Source organism: Bombus vosnesenskii, unplaced genomic scaffold (genome assembly GCF_011952255.1).
Source record: "Bombus vosnesenskii isolate JDL3184/JDL3185 unplaced genomic scaffold, Bvos_JDL3184-5_v1.1 scf7180000013334, whole genome shotgun sequence".
Lineage (NCBI taxonomy): Eukaryota > Metazoa > Arthropoda > Insecta > Hymenoptera > Apidae > Bombus > Bombus vosnesenskii.
This window is the reverse complement of record NW_022882972.1, coordinates 5,858-21,635: the sequence shown is the minus strand read 5'-3', so window position 1 is coordinate 21,635 and position 15,778 is coordinate 5,858. Positions and strand designations below refer to the sequence as shown.

Here is a 15,778-nt window from a genome sequence, read left to right as displayed (position 1 = left end):
ATACGATCAACATACGATTAAATAAAATCGTTATCCGTGTGGATGTGTGCGTATAATTAAACAAAATATCTACTGCCGGGACAAATAAAATAAATCGGGGGAATCGAGGCCAAGATGGAAATCGAGATCGCGAAGCGTGTCACGAATTCAGTTTGGAACCGCGAGAATCACCCGGTAGAAGGACGAACGGATTCGAGGTGGACTGTGAAACGCACGAATACCAAGGACGAATCGCAGCACTGCCCCACATTTTAACCGGCCAATGCACATCTCGACCCCTTCGCCCGATGTTCAGCCAGCCTGTTCGCCGGAGGAACGCGCACGAACCACACGCTTGAACCCGCGACCCGGTGATCGTTCGACCCCTGGGGTCGGCTGTCCAACCGAACCAACGATTTCCGTGGTTTCTCTCGTCAGCCAGAGAAAAATCGATCGGCACAGATACATATGTGTTCTTCGTCTTGGAGAAAATGTAGTAGATTGAACTTATTAGATTGTTTCATAGTGGCATTTTATAGCGAAGAACTAGTTAATTTGATTGATTGAACGAACTGGTTCCAGATTATAGTTTAGCTAATTAATATGCGTATTATTTTTGTTATTTTTGGAGGAGATGTAATATTATATATTGAATTTATTAGATTAATTCGGTGGTTTTTTTTTTATAGAGAAGAAACGGTTCATTTGATTGATTTAATCTGATCGATTCCAGATTAGAATGTAGCTGATTTATATGCGTTTTATTATACTTAGAGAGAGAGGATAATATTATATATTGAATTTATTAGACTATTTCAGTGGCTTTATAGAAAAGAAATAATTAAATTGTGATAGATTCGTCAGATTGACTGCAGATTAAAAACTCATAAACATATGTACCTTCTTTTGGAGAAATAATATATTGGATTTATTAGATCGTTTTTTACTGGTTTCTATAGGGAACAAATTATTAATTTGATGTATTTATAAGATTGACTTCAGAGTACAGAGTAGATGAACAACTGTTTATAGAGTTCTAAATTCACTGCTTTGAATGCAGCGTTGAAATGACACTGATGTAATAACACACGTAACATTTATTAGATGTTCTTTAATCTAATAAAAAATTCGTAGAATTTTATTTAGCAAAAAATAAGAACGGATGGAATATTATTGTTCGTTTTGAATCTATTCCTATTATATTCTTATTTTATTCGTAACTCGTAAGTAATGCATGTTTGCGAAATTTAAATGTAGATTCCAATTTCAATTTCAAATCGAAAATATACATTGAAATTCTAATATAAATTTGAGCTTCAATTTGAATCTTTCAAATTCAAATACTATATATCAACCTTTTTAAAAATATGTTTCAAGATAATTGTATTAGAAATTGATAAAACAGAAACAACATAATGCTTCGATATAATGACGATAAGAAGAAAATTTCTATTTTTCCTTGCAAGAAGTAAAACGCTGCTGAAAATTGAGAATTTGATTGGAAGATAACTTCGAGCTGGAGGCTCGAATGGAGCCTACGTCAACGACACGAGAAGCTGCAAGAGTTTTCTACGCTAATAGATACTATATTACAGCTATAACGAGAGAAGGAATCGTGGTCGCGAGACCGTTTGAATTTTACGGCCGTCCCTATTCTTCACGGCTATCGTATTTATGGTGCACCGTAAGAGAAACACAGTTCAAAGAGGTCTGTGCGAGTCCGATCGAGCCGGCCATAAATAATTCTCATCGCCTGAATTCGCTCTGATTTATAGTTAATTCAACTACACCTTCCTCTTAGCCAGTCGTTTTCCTTTCGCATATCTGCTTCTTTCTTTCCATCATCATTTTTCAATATTTTTCAATATTTTTTTCTCTTTCGTTATTTATTGTAAAGAAAATTACTATTGAAGATTTCATACGTTAAAAATGATAATTGGTACTTCTTGTATCCTTGACCTGTTCTAACACTTACAAAATTGGCACAGAATTAGCACCTACATTTCACATCGATATATGAATAATAAAAATGACAGTTTGTATAAGCTCATTCTCAATCCTCCAACAATTCAGACGAACTAAACAGCTTGTGTTATGAACTTGTGCGTGAAGTAAACAGACCTAACTCAAACCCAATCCACAAACTTTTCCATTAAGCTCAAATGCTACAAATAAATCCGTTATTGCTAAAAATATGTATAAAACCATATTCTCATTAATAAAAGATATGAATTTGTATAAACACATCCCCAATTCCCCAAGTAATAATGAAACCTAATACGACTCGCATACTTCTTCAAACTCCTACGAACAAAACTTTTCTGAATGAAGATGCAAATTTCTATAAACCCATCCTCAATCCACCAATAACTAATAAGCAAACCTAACCCAACTCACAAACCTCTTCAAACATTCACAAATGAATGTTGATTCTCTACGTGGTCACTACCATCGTAAACCAATCAAACCTAACCCGACTCACATACTTCAAACTCCTACGAACAAAACTTTACTGAACGAAGATACAAACTTCTATAAGCCCATCCTCAATCGACCAATAACTAATAAGCACACCTAACCCAACTCACAAACCTCTTCATACATTCACAAATGAATGTTGATTCTCTACATGGTCACTATCATTGTAAACCAATCAAACCTAACCCAACTCATAAATTTCTTCAAACATTCACAAATAAATGTTGATTCTCTACGTGGTCACTATCATCGTAAGCCAATCAAACCTAACCCGACTCACATACTTCTTCAAACTCCTACGAACAAAACTTAACTGAACGAAGATACAAATTTCTATAAACCCATCCTCAATCCACCAATAACTAATAAGCAAACCTAACCCAACTCACAAACCTCTTCAAACATTCACAAATAAATGTTGATTCTCTACGTGATCACTATCATCGTAAAGCAGTCAAACCTAACCCGACTCACATATTTCTTCAAACTCCTACGAACAAAACTTTTCTGAACGAAGATACAAATTTCTATAAACCCATCCTCAATCCACCAATAACTAATAAGCAAACCTAACCCAACTCACAAACCTCTTCAAACACTGACAAATAAATTTCGATTCTCCGCATGATCAATATCATGGACCAAACCCTCCGCTGCACATATACATATACTTGTGATTCTTCGCATCTGCCCTGTGCGAATGAAAGAGACCGAGAGGCCGAATAGAAGGAAAAAGATCGAGATACCGGTAGGCACGAGCCAGCAGCCGCGTATCAGCGTATCTAGGAGCCGGTGAATAGAGGCCACTCCGTGTATATTTTCTGTACGCGTGTCGGGACGCATTTTTACGTTACGTAGGACGGGAGGTATGTGAGGCCGGCTCTCTCGCCAGCCAAGCAGATAGATAGATAGCGTGCGCAGAGAGAGATTGTATCTGCGGGGTTCAGAGACCCCGTTCTACGTGTCTTTACGTATCTGTGTTCTATACTATATTACTGCATATGACTCTTACTACGCGTACACACATACATACACGCGTATACACTTCTTGCGCCATAACTTCGTGGACATGTACTGGCATAATACGTTCACGAGTGATAAGCAGCCACGCGGGCAATGTGTCTTGCCCTATCAGAGACTAATAACGGAATTGGTCAGTGTTTGCGTAGATCAGCTGGTTAGAATAACCGGCACAACGGGAGCATTGTAATCGTCGAGACGATAGTGTGAGTTCAGGAGGTTTGAAATGGTTGATTGTTCGTATCGGGCCGCTACGTTGAGAAAGATTTTATGGAAGTATTCAATGCAAAACATAATACATGAACATGGTGTAGTACATGTATGATGTACATACGCGACGATTGAAATTTCGAAAGATAACCGTCCATAGTATAATTGGTTTTTTTCTACTTATTTCACATCTTCGCGATGTTCTAGATATCCTTGCAACGATTGTAAGAAGAATTCTGAAACATTTATTTACTGATTACTGTTATTTCTATTTAATTATTTAACAGGTCTGTAAGATACTTTTTGGAAAATTCTCGAGTACGATATACTAAGTACGTACGATACTATAATATTAGAATCGGATTTAGAGTAACTAATGTGCCACATTCCAGAAGTGTTTTCTTTAGATAGGAATTATCTGGAAGATCAGAGTATTTAAAAATTGTCAACGTCAATTCACTCGAACCTAATATGTTAAAAGTCACTCTCGTCAAATAATCTCAAATTCCGCGTTAAACATATTGAAGCAACCCTATTCTCAATAAATACTCAAAACAAAAGCTAATACATATTTACATTCTAAAGCACTAAAACATAACCACGAGATCTATTTCATTAAATGTAAATCGAATCTGAAACTTAATATCGAACCTATCAATCCACCACTTATTTCCAACACTGTGAACGCTATGTATATTTAAAACTATAATTATTTCAAGATTACATCTGCAACTTAAGTTCCACTTAAACTTAATCTCAAACTCTCATTTACCAATTAATTCGATTAAACGCAACCAGCCTGTTACAGCTTGCTTACACAGTATCGATCGATTGAGAAGAGAATCAGGTTCGATAAATGGAGATGGATCGGTGTTCCCTTTGAAATTAAAATGGTCGCGAGTTTAGCGGGAGGGTTCCTCACTCGGTGTATCGGTATTTTTAGCGACGTTCCGGACTGAATTGGAAGCTGAGACAGCAGGGGAGGAAGCGTTTAAATGCGCTCCATGGAGGAAATTATGCGCACCCCGGGGCCAGACTGACCGGACACCGACGGAAGATCGTCGGCAAAGATTTATTCTTACAATTACCGATAATGAGACGTAATGCGGCTACGGGACCGACAGGTCCAACTGTTGACCCTTCGACTCTCTTCAGTGTCGAAGAACTATCATTTTAATCAAAGTGTGTTGAGGCTTTGGTCGACTCTAGTCTTTGTTTAGTTTTATAGTGTCTTCTTCTTTTATTCTTTTTTTCTTTAAATTAGGATAAAATAGTTGCAATTTGTGACAGATATACTGCGGATTTTTACGCTTTTATGGGAAATTTAAAAGCGTATAAATATTCGGAATGAGTGTATTATGCAAAAGTATATGAAATATCTAGAGATTTTCAAATTATGGGATAGTGTAAATTTTTGTAACTGCCACACACCGCTGAAATTAAAATGCCAATCATCTGTCATTAAAGAATCAAGAAGAATTCACCAAGTTATTAATCGACGTAGATATAAAAATCCAGCTTTGCAAAAAGTCACTTAAATGAATTTTTGCTTGAAATTGGAACAGAATACCTAATCACTTCTAAAATTGTCTTAAACACACTTCTGACATCTTCTGCTGCGTATCTATACTAAAATAAAGATGCTCCATTGCATCAGATATCCAGCCAGAATTAAATTCTTCGTGCAAAAATAAACAAGCACATTTACCTCATTAATATGTAAATTTAGTTTTGTCCTTGTAAGTGGTAATAAACGACAGACAGTTATAAATATAACAAACAGCTGTTTAAAATTAAAATTGTTTGATTTATTGTTATCCATTCACGTTTTATTTGAGTATTTATTTTATGTATACGACTAAGGTTGCGTAAAATACTTCCGAGAAAAATGGGGTCGCGTATGGGAAAAGCCTAAGAAGCGGCGATCTACAGTAAAGTGTTCATCATATTTATGATATTTAATGGATAACACAGCTGTCCATAATCTGACACAACGAGTATTATACTTTGGCTATTTTATATATTATTCTATATAAATCACACAATTCTATCTCTTTATACAAAAGAATTGCAAAATAAACTTTCCAAGCGTCGAACACCCCATGTTTAAATGAAACACATAAATTGAAATCAAATGAGAGGCAAGTACCAAAATCGGGAAATCTTGTATCTCAACAAAGTAAAAATAACGTTGATAACGTCGAAAGCAGAAACGATTTAGCAAGAAACAGATAGATTCAAGGCGCCTTTCGTCTATAATACGTGCATTTACCATAATCCAGGGTGGTTGATGTATGTGTTCGAGATGTATGTGTTTAATCACGAAGGATCGACAGGATCCCATGATATGAACACGGGAGCTTAAGGCGGACCCGGCACGCTAATCCAATCCAGGGAACTACAGCGCCAGGGTTATTCACAAATCGATGAAGGTTAATCAACAGAAACGAGAATTCGACTTTTAAATTCTTCAGAAACTGTAATGTACCCCGTTCGTTGTAGATATAAAACGTACAGGATATTCGCGGAAATTTAAGAAACGCTTCCGTGGTAGAATAACTGCAAGCTATTTTCAGAGAGAATAACGATTAGAGAGCAATTTCTAATGAAATAAAAAGATCAGAAATGATAGGAGGCTACGTGAAAAGTACATCTTTAAGGTATTGATTTTCTGGAAATTTAAGCGACTCAGCTATGGGATAAAATATCGAAAATTATATTAGGAGGAAAAATTGAGAGATTAATTTATGATTAAATAAAACGTAGATATTTGATATAAATGGTATTTGTCTGCTAGAATATCTTTAATTATAATTAGAAATTGATGGCAAATGGAAATTATTTGAATCGACATGAAAAGAAATCGAAGATAAAATTGAAGATTACAAAATGAATATTTCCATAGAAACAATTTTAAAAGATATTTGAAAGCAAAATTTACACCAAAAGGGTAGTAAAAGAATAAATTTCAAATGAATATTTTTCAAATTTACTCAATGTGATAGACACTGATTTAAAACGAATTAAAAATGATAATAATACACAATACATAATAACAATGATAAAAATTTAATACATTAATCGGCATGGTAAATAATCGAATGGAAATTTTCCAAAAATGAATTTCTTACTAAGAAGGTACAAAAGCCGAAAAGAAGCGGAAAATCATTCGAGACTCATGTTGACACTTCAGAGGTTAATTGATCCGAGGTACGAACTAAAAGAATGATTTTGTAACAGCAGGAGCGTATCGGGGCGTTCTTTTTTCAAGTTTCGTTGCTCTTGCTCATTTATCTTGCAACACTCCAATTAGAAGAGCTAGCGAATTCTTTTATACCGGTCGTGAAACAGCAGGATTTCGCAAAGAAAATTAGACTTCGGATTGCACGAAGTATTCAGGGGGTTTAAGTGGTTACGTACACATTTAAAACAGGTGAGCTTGACTTCGCTACCAAAAGAAGAGCATTTTACAAAAAGGGACCCTCGTTGGGATAAAAATCTGGAAAAAAGTTCCAATGGGTTTGTTTTCCGCGCGATGTCAAAGCTTTAGAAAAAAAAAAAAAAAGAACAAGGAAAAAGTGATCGAAAAACGTAGGGAAAGTGATAAAAAAAAAGATGCCTTAGAAAGGTAATGAAAGAGATCGACGCGAGAAAAATCGTAAAAGTAGAACGTTCACCTGAAAAGGTTATTTGAAAATGGTGATTTTGTCGTGAGGGGAAGTTTAAATTACCCTTCGATTATAAAATGGCAGAGGGTAAAGTGATGAATAAAGGTGGACGAAAAATTTGAAATTACTAATCTACATGAAAACACGTCATGTGTGTTTAAACATATTTTTTTAAAATAGGTACTGAAAGAACCTTTTTACTAAACTAAATATTTTTGGATTTTAACGAAATGAAAATTAAAAATAACATTCAAGAGAGCGTTTCCTAAATTACAATTTCATGTTGAGAATTAAGTATCAAAAGTGTATTATGAATATAAATAACAAGGATAAAAATATGTTAGGTATAGAAAAACCTTTCTGTAATGCAGTAACTACTACAATACGGTATCTCATTTGTATACAAAAATTTCTATAAACACAAATAAAACAATTTTTACGAAATTCTCGAATATCATCCAAAAACCATGAAAACGTTCTATCGTGTCAACGTCAACTGGTCACGTGTATCCTTCTCGCTTTCAACTACTATTCCTCCATCCCAATACCAGCTCCAAGATCCTCTGAAACATCCTAAAATATTCACAAAGTACGTGAAACTCTCTACCGAGTCTAAACTAGCGACCGAATTTCATCTTCAACCTCCATCGAAAAATCCTAGAATATTCTCAAAGAACAAGTGAATACCAAAGTATCCATCGTTTCCTCTTTCAATCACCATTTCCCAAACGAAAAATCGTTTCTAAAGTCTACAAAGAAAACCTTGAATATTCTGAAAGACAACGCATCGTCTAAATCTTGCCCATCCTTCCTACTGTCAACCAGCGACGATAATGTCGCAAGAGTCTTGGGAACCGCGCTGATTTGTGCCCATCGCAGTACGGTCTTCCACATGGAATAATACAAGAAAAATGAAAAAAATTCTAATACCGTGCAAAGCTAGAAAGATGATTAGCAGAAAGTCTGAGAGGCAAGAAAAGTGCTGCCTTCTGTCGCTCACTGGAATGTTAAAAACCCGAGGAACTTCCACGAAATACTAAGTAAGCCAACTGCCAAACGACTAGAATAGGAAAAAAGCGAAAGGTGACGAAAGACAAAAAGAAGAATTTCTTCCTTTCGATTCCTCCTACTTTTTGCTTTTCAATTTTATCGAAAGTGATGGTCGCGAAAGTTCGTGGCCGGAACACGTGGCTCGATTTAGAGACGGGTGCAAGGACGCGGCTCGTGGCGCGGTTGCCGGAAAGAAAAAGTGTATACCTTCGCGCAATTTAATCGGAGAGATCAGGTAGATCAGCTGGCGGAGGCAGGGAGTCTGGGGTGGATGTTAGGTTGGTCGGTCGCCGTGCGGATATCGACCCCGGGTTCACCGACCTTTCTCCGCCACCATCGACCCCTCCACCTGAACCTTCCGCCATCCCTCGTCGGCCAGCCCTCTCCTCCCTCCATCCGGCCCCCGCCAACCTAGCTAACCTTCTTCTTTCGCTCTCTGCTGCCACCCTGGCCCGCCAGCAGCTCTCAACCCTGCCAGATGTCCTCAACCCCGGCACCCTTCATTGATCCACCTTGCGACGCTTCTTCGAATTTATGTAAATGTATCGTGTGTAAGTACTTGGACACTTGCGAATTATTGAAAATGTATGAAATATTCTGCGGACCAAGCTCTTTGATCTAATTGTTGCCTCTGATCTTATCTCAGGCAACGGTATACAGTCGACGTGAATAAAGACAATAGTTGATATTATACGATAATAGAAAATAGTATGAATAAAACATGTAATTATCGAAGGTGGATGAACGTTTCCTGCGAGGAAAGGCTATTTCTTAAATATTTTGTCTATCGGAAAATTCATTATGCAATGTTTCATTTGGTTCTGCTTTCTTATTCGTGTCGACGCGTAAAGTGCCACATATGCAGATAAGACCATGTAGCAACGCGTACCGGTTTGTTCATTGGAGAATATTCTAGGATTTTTAGATGGAGATCGAAGATGATGCCCGGCGGGTAGAAACTAAAAGCAACGGGTCTGTTTCTATTTATCAGAGATACGATGCTCCTTCAAAGATGGAAAGTAATAAGTTTGAAGATAGTGAAACTCATGTTGAAACAAATGGTAGTTGGCTCGCTATCCTTATGGTATGTAACTCTATAAAGAAACATGGTATTGATTTAGTTTATTAACAGGAGTTTTCAAGTGAAACTCAATGAAGCAATATCAACGAAAGGTATAAATGATTCGCATAACGTCAGCAGCTGATAATCCTATAGATCATAATTCTTATTTCATTCCAGCATTCCAGATGTATCTCCAACAAATTAGCCAATAATCTAAGTATTCGTAAGAACAAAATTAAGAGATTGAACAAGATCGGTTCGAAGAAACTTTCCAGTTAACTGAATTTCAACATCCCTCCGCCCCAATCGGCTAACAGATATTTTGAAACGCACGATTAAGTACCGTACGTTATATTATTCTCGTAAATTCAAGCCCATTGCCGATTACGAATCTTTACAAACCCGGTCAAAAGCCTCGAGCCCGTTATTAACGAAAACATTCGGCAGAGAGAAAGGATTAATGGACTCGATCCGCGAATATGTTTCGCTATCTATCGAAAACACTGCTGTCGGTTTCCCAACAGCTGTAACGAAAAGCATTGCGGGCGAATTGCAGCCGAACACGCCGCAGTTCCGTCCATGGGAACTCGCCATTAGGCAAATGATCGTGCTACGAAATTTACAGATCGATTGAAAGATGCTGTACCACTGAAACGGAACTTTACAATTGCGCCAGCCATTTGTACTCTGCTTCTTTGTTTAGGAAATCGCTGCGCTCTGTCGGTGTTTTTCGATATCGAAGAAACGCGTGGAAGTAATTGGATGAAGAGAATCGAGAATTGATCTACGTTGCATCTAATGTGCAGCGTTAAAAATTTAACTTTGTAATTTTCGAGTCAACCGATCTCCAATTCCAAGCTGTAATTCCAGCTTCGAATTTAAATTCTAAACCTTAAACGACACGATCAAATTTAAAAGAAACTGCCCCGAAGAAGCTCTTATTCTAATCTAATTACACGACTCAACAACGATCCTCGAAACTCCAATTGAAAAGTTCCCTTCGTTTCGAACAGCAAAGGACGACAATGCAACTAAAAGAAAGTCCTTTGCAAGAATCCACTCGAATTTCATTACACGAGCCTCGAAAACAATCCTCGTTCGTCAACGTTCTTCCCATCCACGCGAACAAACGAGCACGCTCGATATAATCAACGAGCGGAAAATCGTCGAAACCCTAAATGGGTCAGTTTACGACAACTTTTCACGGGGGATTGTTTCGTCGACTGTTTAAGGGCGCGAGTGGAACCAGTTTACACGCTAATGGCTCGAAATGCTCGCCCGTAAAACACGCAAAAGTGAAATTGTTACGGTGGGCGTGTCTTTCATTTGTCGGCTGGTTTGCATCCTTTAAGTTCTTTGCGCAATAAAAGTTTACGAGACGCTGCCGCGTTGTTCCCATATCCACTTGCCAAACCGCCATTATCGTCTACAACGTTCTCCAGCGGTTCCAATGATCGTGTATTTAGCGTGATTCTCGTTTTCGACTTTAATTGCGTTTATATTTACTGCGGAGAATTAGGTTACCTAAAAAGTTGTCTGGCTGTTTTCAACCCCTGGATATTTCATTCCCAATTGGTTTTCAGGGGTAGTAGAGTATTGCGGATGGTATAAGTATCGTCACAATTGTTATTTTAAATAGTATGGACCGCCAAGGGTCTTATGGTTATAATTGAATTGGCAATGATTATGCAAATTTATATTCTTACGCATACAATTGAAGAAGTAGAACATGAGTTCTTTAGAGAATTGAAATGTTTTCTTTTACGTGTGTGCAGTATGTGCACTCTACATATTATTGTACTTTTTTTGTACATTGAAATATTCCATAAATAATTCACAGCCCACCAATACTTACAAGGAAAATGAGATTGAGAGGTCTTAGAATGTCGTCAATGAGTTTCGGAATTTTACATGCACCCAGATAGAAGAAAACATCAATGGATGATATTTCGTTTAGCTTTTCTACATCGTGTTTAGGGTACGAAAAATTTCTGTCGCTAAATGTCTCATAATGTATTCTTATACTTTCCCAGTTTGTTCAGAACAGTAGGAAATTTATTATGTTAGTGAATACTATGTCGAGGAGTTTATAACTTTAGTTCTACCTTTTTTATAATTGTATAATAAAAAGTACGGTAAAATTGAGATTCGAAAATGAAGCTATATTATTTTATATATTATATTATATTATTATATTATATTAGAACTGTATAATTAATCACCTTTTAATATCCGAATTTGTAAAATCAATGAATCCTCCCTTTAAAAAAAAAAATTATATATAAACACTCAGACTTTAAAAAAAGGAATGTTTCTTAAATAATACAAGGATATTTTATTTTATTTTAATTTACTAATAGAAAAGAATCTTAGAAAAAAAAATCTTCAAATAAAACTAACAGTATTCTTGCAATTCTCTTATCAGCTCTTTATAGAAGAATCTACACGACACAATAAATCTACTTTTTTAAGCCAGATATCAATCATTAAACTATAAGAAAGAGAATCGCAAAAGACACTTCGAACCTGATATCTACTAAAAGTTCTATCCTTTTTCTTTCAGAATGGTAAACTTTACCAACATTTCCACGTACACGCGACATAGGAAACATTCAACATCGATTGGGAAACTAGTATGCCATTATAGGTAAGAAATGTGACGTATCTCGTCGTTGATCTTTTATCTCGGGATTATTAATTCGAACGATTTCGTATTAAATAACGGTTATACCAGTTGTCACAGGGTAGATAAAAATATTTATTTGACATATGCACTTTAGGATGGAAAAACGAAGAAAGGAAGCAAGGAACGAGAACTACGAAGGAAAAGAAAGAACGAAGAATAAAAAATTGACGAGAGTTCTACGGACTGACGCCGGCAGGTAATTAAAATACAGCGTCGATATCGCGTCGGGTAATATTATCGAGCGCATGTAAATTGAAACACGATATCAGTTAGCGATACTGTCTGCAACGCATATGCATTCTCATTACGGCTATATTAAGCTTGATTCAATTATACGATACACCGATTGCGCAACTGAATAACGAGCGACGCTTGAAAATTAACGATAAGGCAGTTTTTATTTCGGACCGCGTCAAACAATCCTCGATATCGTCGAAAAGATGCGAAGATTTTATTTTAAAAGATATATTGTAGATTTGCATATCTTTTATGTTTCCATTCTTGATTAAAAATATAGCATAGCATCTCTTGCATAACGTATAGGAGTTGTGAGAAAAACAATCTTTGTTCGTGTTTAGCCTTTTACCAGGGGATCAAAAGAATATTATAACATTCGTAATTCGATGTTCAATGTATTTCAATTCTTTGATGTAGAATATTCATTAGACTACATAATTGTATCTTAGAAAAGCGTATTTATAATTATATCTTAGGAAAGCTAGAATTAATCTAATCGTGAAATCATAGACCTTATAAGAGAATTTTTTATAAAACTGATTAATTTCCATTAGATAATACGTCAAGATATAGATCATTTTTTTTTATGCTATCGATTACCCACATCAAGTGACGAATGTAACTTTTATTATTAGAAGTACGTATTCGTTTAAAATATTCGAATCGTTTAAAAAACGCGATGAATTTAACAAGAATCGTTTTAGTTCTGGGTCTCCCAAATAAAAGTATTATTAGTTTAGCCTACTTTTATTCGGAACTACATACGAATAATATTAAGCGTCGTTAAAAAAAAAAAAAACCAGGCGTCGAATACCGTTTAAAATTGAGAATTGTGTCGTAACGTAGAATGGAAATTTCTATCAAATTTTTGTATTTATATGAACATACTATTAAATAATACAAAATTTAATATACTTGGATTTAATTAACTAGCATCATATACATACTGTAAATGTCGTAATAAATAAATACGATGTTTCGTAAATAGTTTTTGTACTCACCGTATATGTATAATTAACAGACATATTTTATAATCAGCATAAAGATATAACAAAGATATATTACAAAATAGAAATTACCACGTAATACACCGGATCTGCGATCGAAGTAAACAGAACGCCGCCCAATTCAAGACTGCGAGAATTCGGCACTTCCCCACCCTTATTTACCTTTCTCGCATAACCTGATGTTATTATGAATGTTCTTCATACAAAATCTATACCCGACTTTTGCTCGAAAATTATCCCCACAAATATCTACCATTTATTCACATCACTCGTATATTTTGTAAATATTAATTTTAATATTTTTAATGAATTCGTTATTTAAAATAACCTTCTGCTTTGTATAATTTTAATTCTTAACAATTATATTTCTTGCAAAGTTAATATGTTTCAATATCAAAAAATATCTTTATCTATAATAATTTAATCTAATTATGTACTTTCGATGTACCATTGGTATACATATAGTATTACTTAATACAACGGATACTATATAAGTTAGTATTCTTTAATTTAAAAGATAATCTAAAATTCATTAAAACTCTTTTGGACTGTAATTTATTAACTATATATATGATAATATTAGTGAATCGACAAGTAAGAAGTTATAGGTTATAGACATTTTTATTACGTATAATTTTATAACCTTACATAACATAGAATTCGCTTATTTCATTATTATACTTCTGCCAATTAAAGAAAATCTATTAGTACAAATAATTTACAATAGCGACGTGTAAAATTTCACTAATACTATTTCAATTATACAAGAGAGTCTAAATAATAGATTCAAAGTATTTATTAATATATAAACTTCAAATTGAATTAATTACAGTTTAAATGCATATAACTAGACTGTGAATCCTCGTATATTCATTCGAAATATGAGTGTTGAAAATCCACAGAATGCATATATGTACATACGATAGAATAATCGTTATAATCTTTAGCAGGAATAACGAATCGCCATCTAATTTCTATTTCTTCAATTGTATCGACGAAAATATAAATTGACATAGAAGTCTAATCTACACTAAAAAGAAGGAAAACGAATTTCAAATTTTCGCCTTACCTGCTCTATACAGAGTCAACGCGATGCAAGCACCAAACACCAGTAAACCCGATAAAACTCACTCTATCACGATTCATTCATGCGGCGCGAACCCGGTTCTCCTCACATTTTTCTGAATCGGTTTTCGATCTGTAAATGCGGCTAAGAAACGAATCGCTCGAGGAGGTAACACTAACCGATGCACCCTATATATTAGCATGTAAATATATGTAAATACAGGAGGTGCGCGCGTCTCAAAGGAGAACAGGGTTGCCAACTCTGCTCGCTCGCCGCTGCCATGTTACGTAATTGTTCGTTGCACCGCGCGGCTCCGCCGCTTTCAAACGCGAGAAACATCGAGACACTTTGTAGTTTCGCAAATTCGCAACTTAACCTCTAACGAACCGCGAATTTCAGGCGTAACCCCAAGAAAATCCTCGTTTGTTCTTGTCGTGGTACGAGACGAGACTATCTCGTGCTCTCGCGTTATCGCTAGATATCGTACAATCGATTCTCGAAGTTTACATAAGAGAACGTTCGTTTATACTCGAAGAATAGTAGCGACCGATCGAAAGGAATTATTCGACACAATCGAATTACGTACTGGAAATATGAAGATTTTGTGTTGTGTGAAAGCATGGCTGTATCAAATCGCATTAACCTGTTAGCTGGCTGACACGAGTTAATTGTTACAATAGAAATGCCAAAACGTTGGTATTTTTGAAGCAGTAATTTTTTATTCACAGGCATTTATTATGTATGTATGTATATTCAGATTATATCTGTTGCATCATGTTCGTATTTGCTAGTAATATTTACTAATATAACCTCTTAAGAGATCTTAATAAATGCGTGTATAGATCATTTTTATTTGACAATCCTCGAAGATTCTAAAGTACAATAACTGCATAATGTGTATATTAATTTCCTCTAAATATTTCAAGATATAATATTTAGAAATTATGTTTTAAATGTGTACGATGAAAAAATAGAATAATTTTGTTTTTTTTTAATAAGATCGTCCATAAATATGTTAACTAAAACTGATGATAGAACGTTAATGAAAACGATGATGTAAGTACAAGATGTAAATCGAGATACAATAATATTAAATTTATAGTTAGATAAATTATTATTATGACAATCAAAATACAACTAATTTACATGAGGAATTAATTCTTTCTCGCTAACAGGTTAAACTTCTGAAAAATAATGTGGTCCAGGATAGGTTTATTCGCTCGTTTTTCAATAAGAATGTTTTAAGTCGCCGTAAATATGAGCGTTACAACCTTTTTGTACGGATGTAAAAAGATATTAATTGTAAGAAGCAGA

General features: G+C 35.2%; 1 protein-coding gene across 4 annotated transcripts in view; it reads right to left on the bottom strand.

Moving 5' to 3' along the window:
* Window positions 1-14,655, bottom strand: part of LOC117235878 (ABC transporter G family member 22) — a 135,870-nt gene extending 121,215 nt beyond the window's left edge. For 2 of the 4 annotated variants that reach the window (XM_033498330.1, XM_033498329.1), the window contains exon 1: window positions 14,468-14,649. The gene's annotated coding sequence lies outside the window, so the exon portion shown is untranslated. Of the gene's footprint in view, window positions 1-13,470; window positions 13,559-14,467 lie in introns of those variants that run through there. The other 2 variants (XM_033498332.1, XM_033498331.1) reach the window with 2 other exon arrangements.
* Window positions 14,656-15,778: the final 1,123 nt, after the last annotated feature.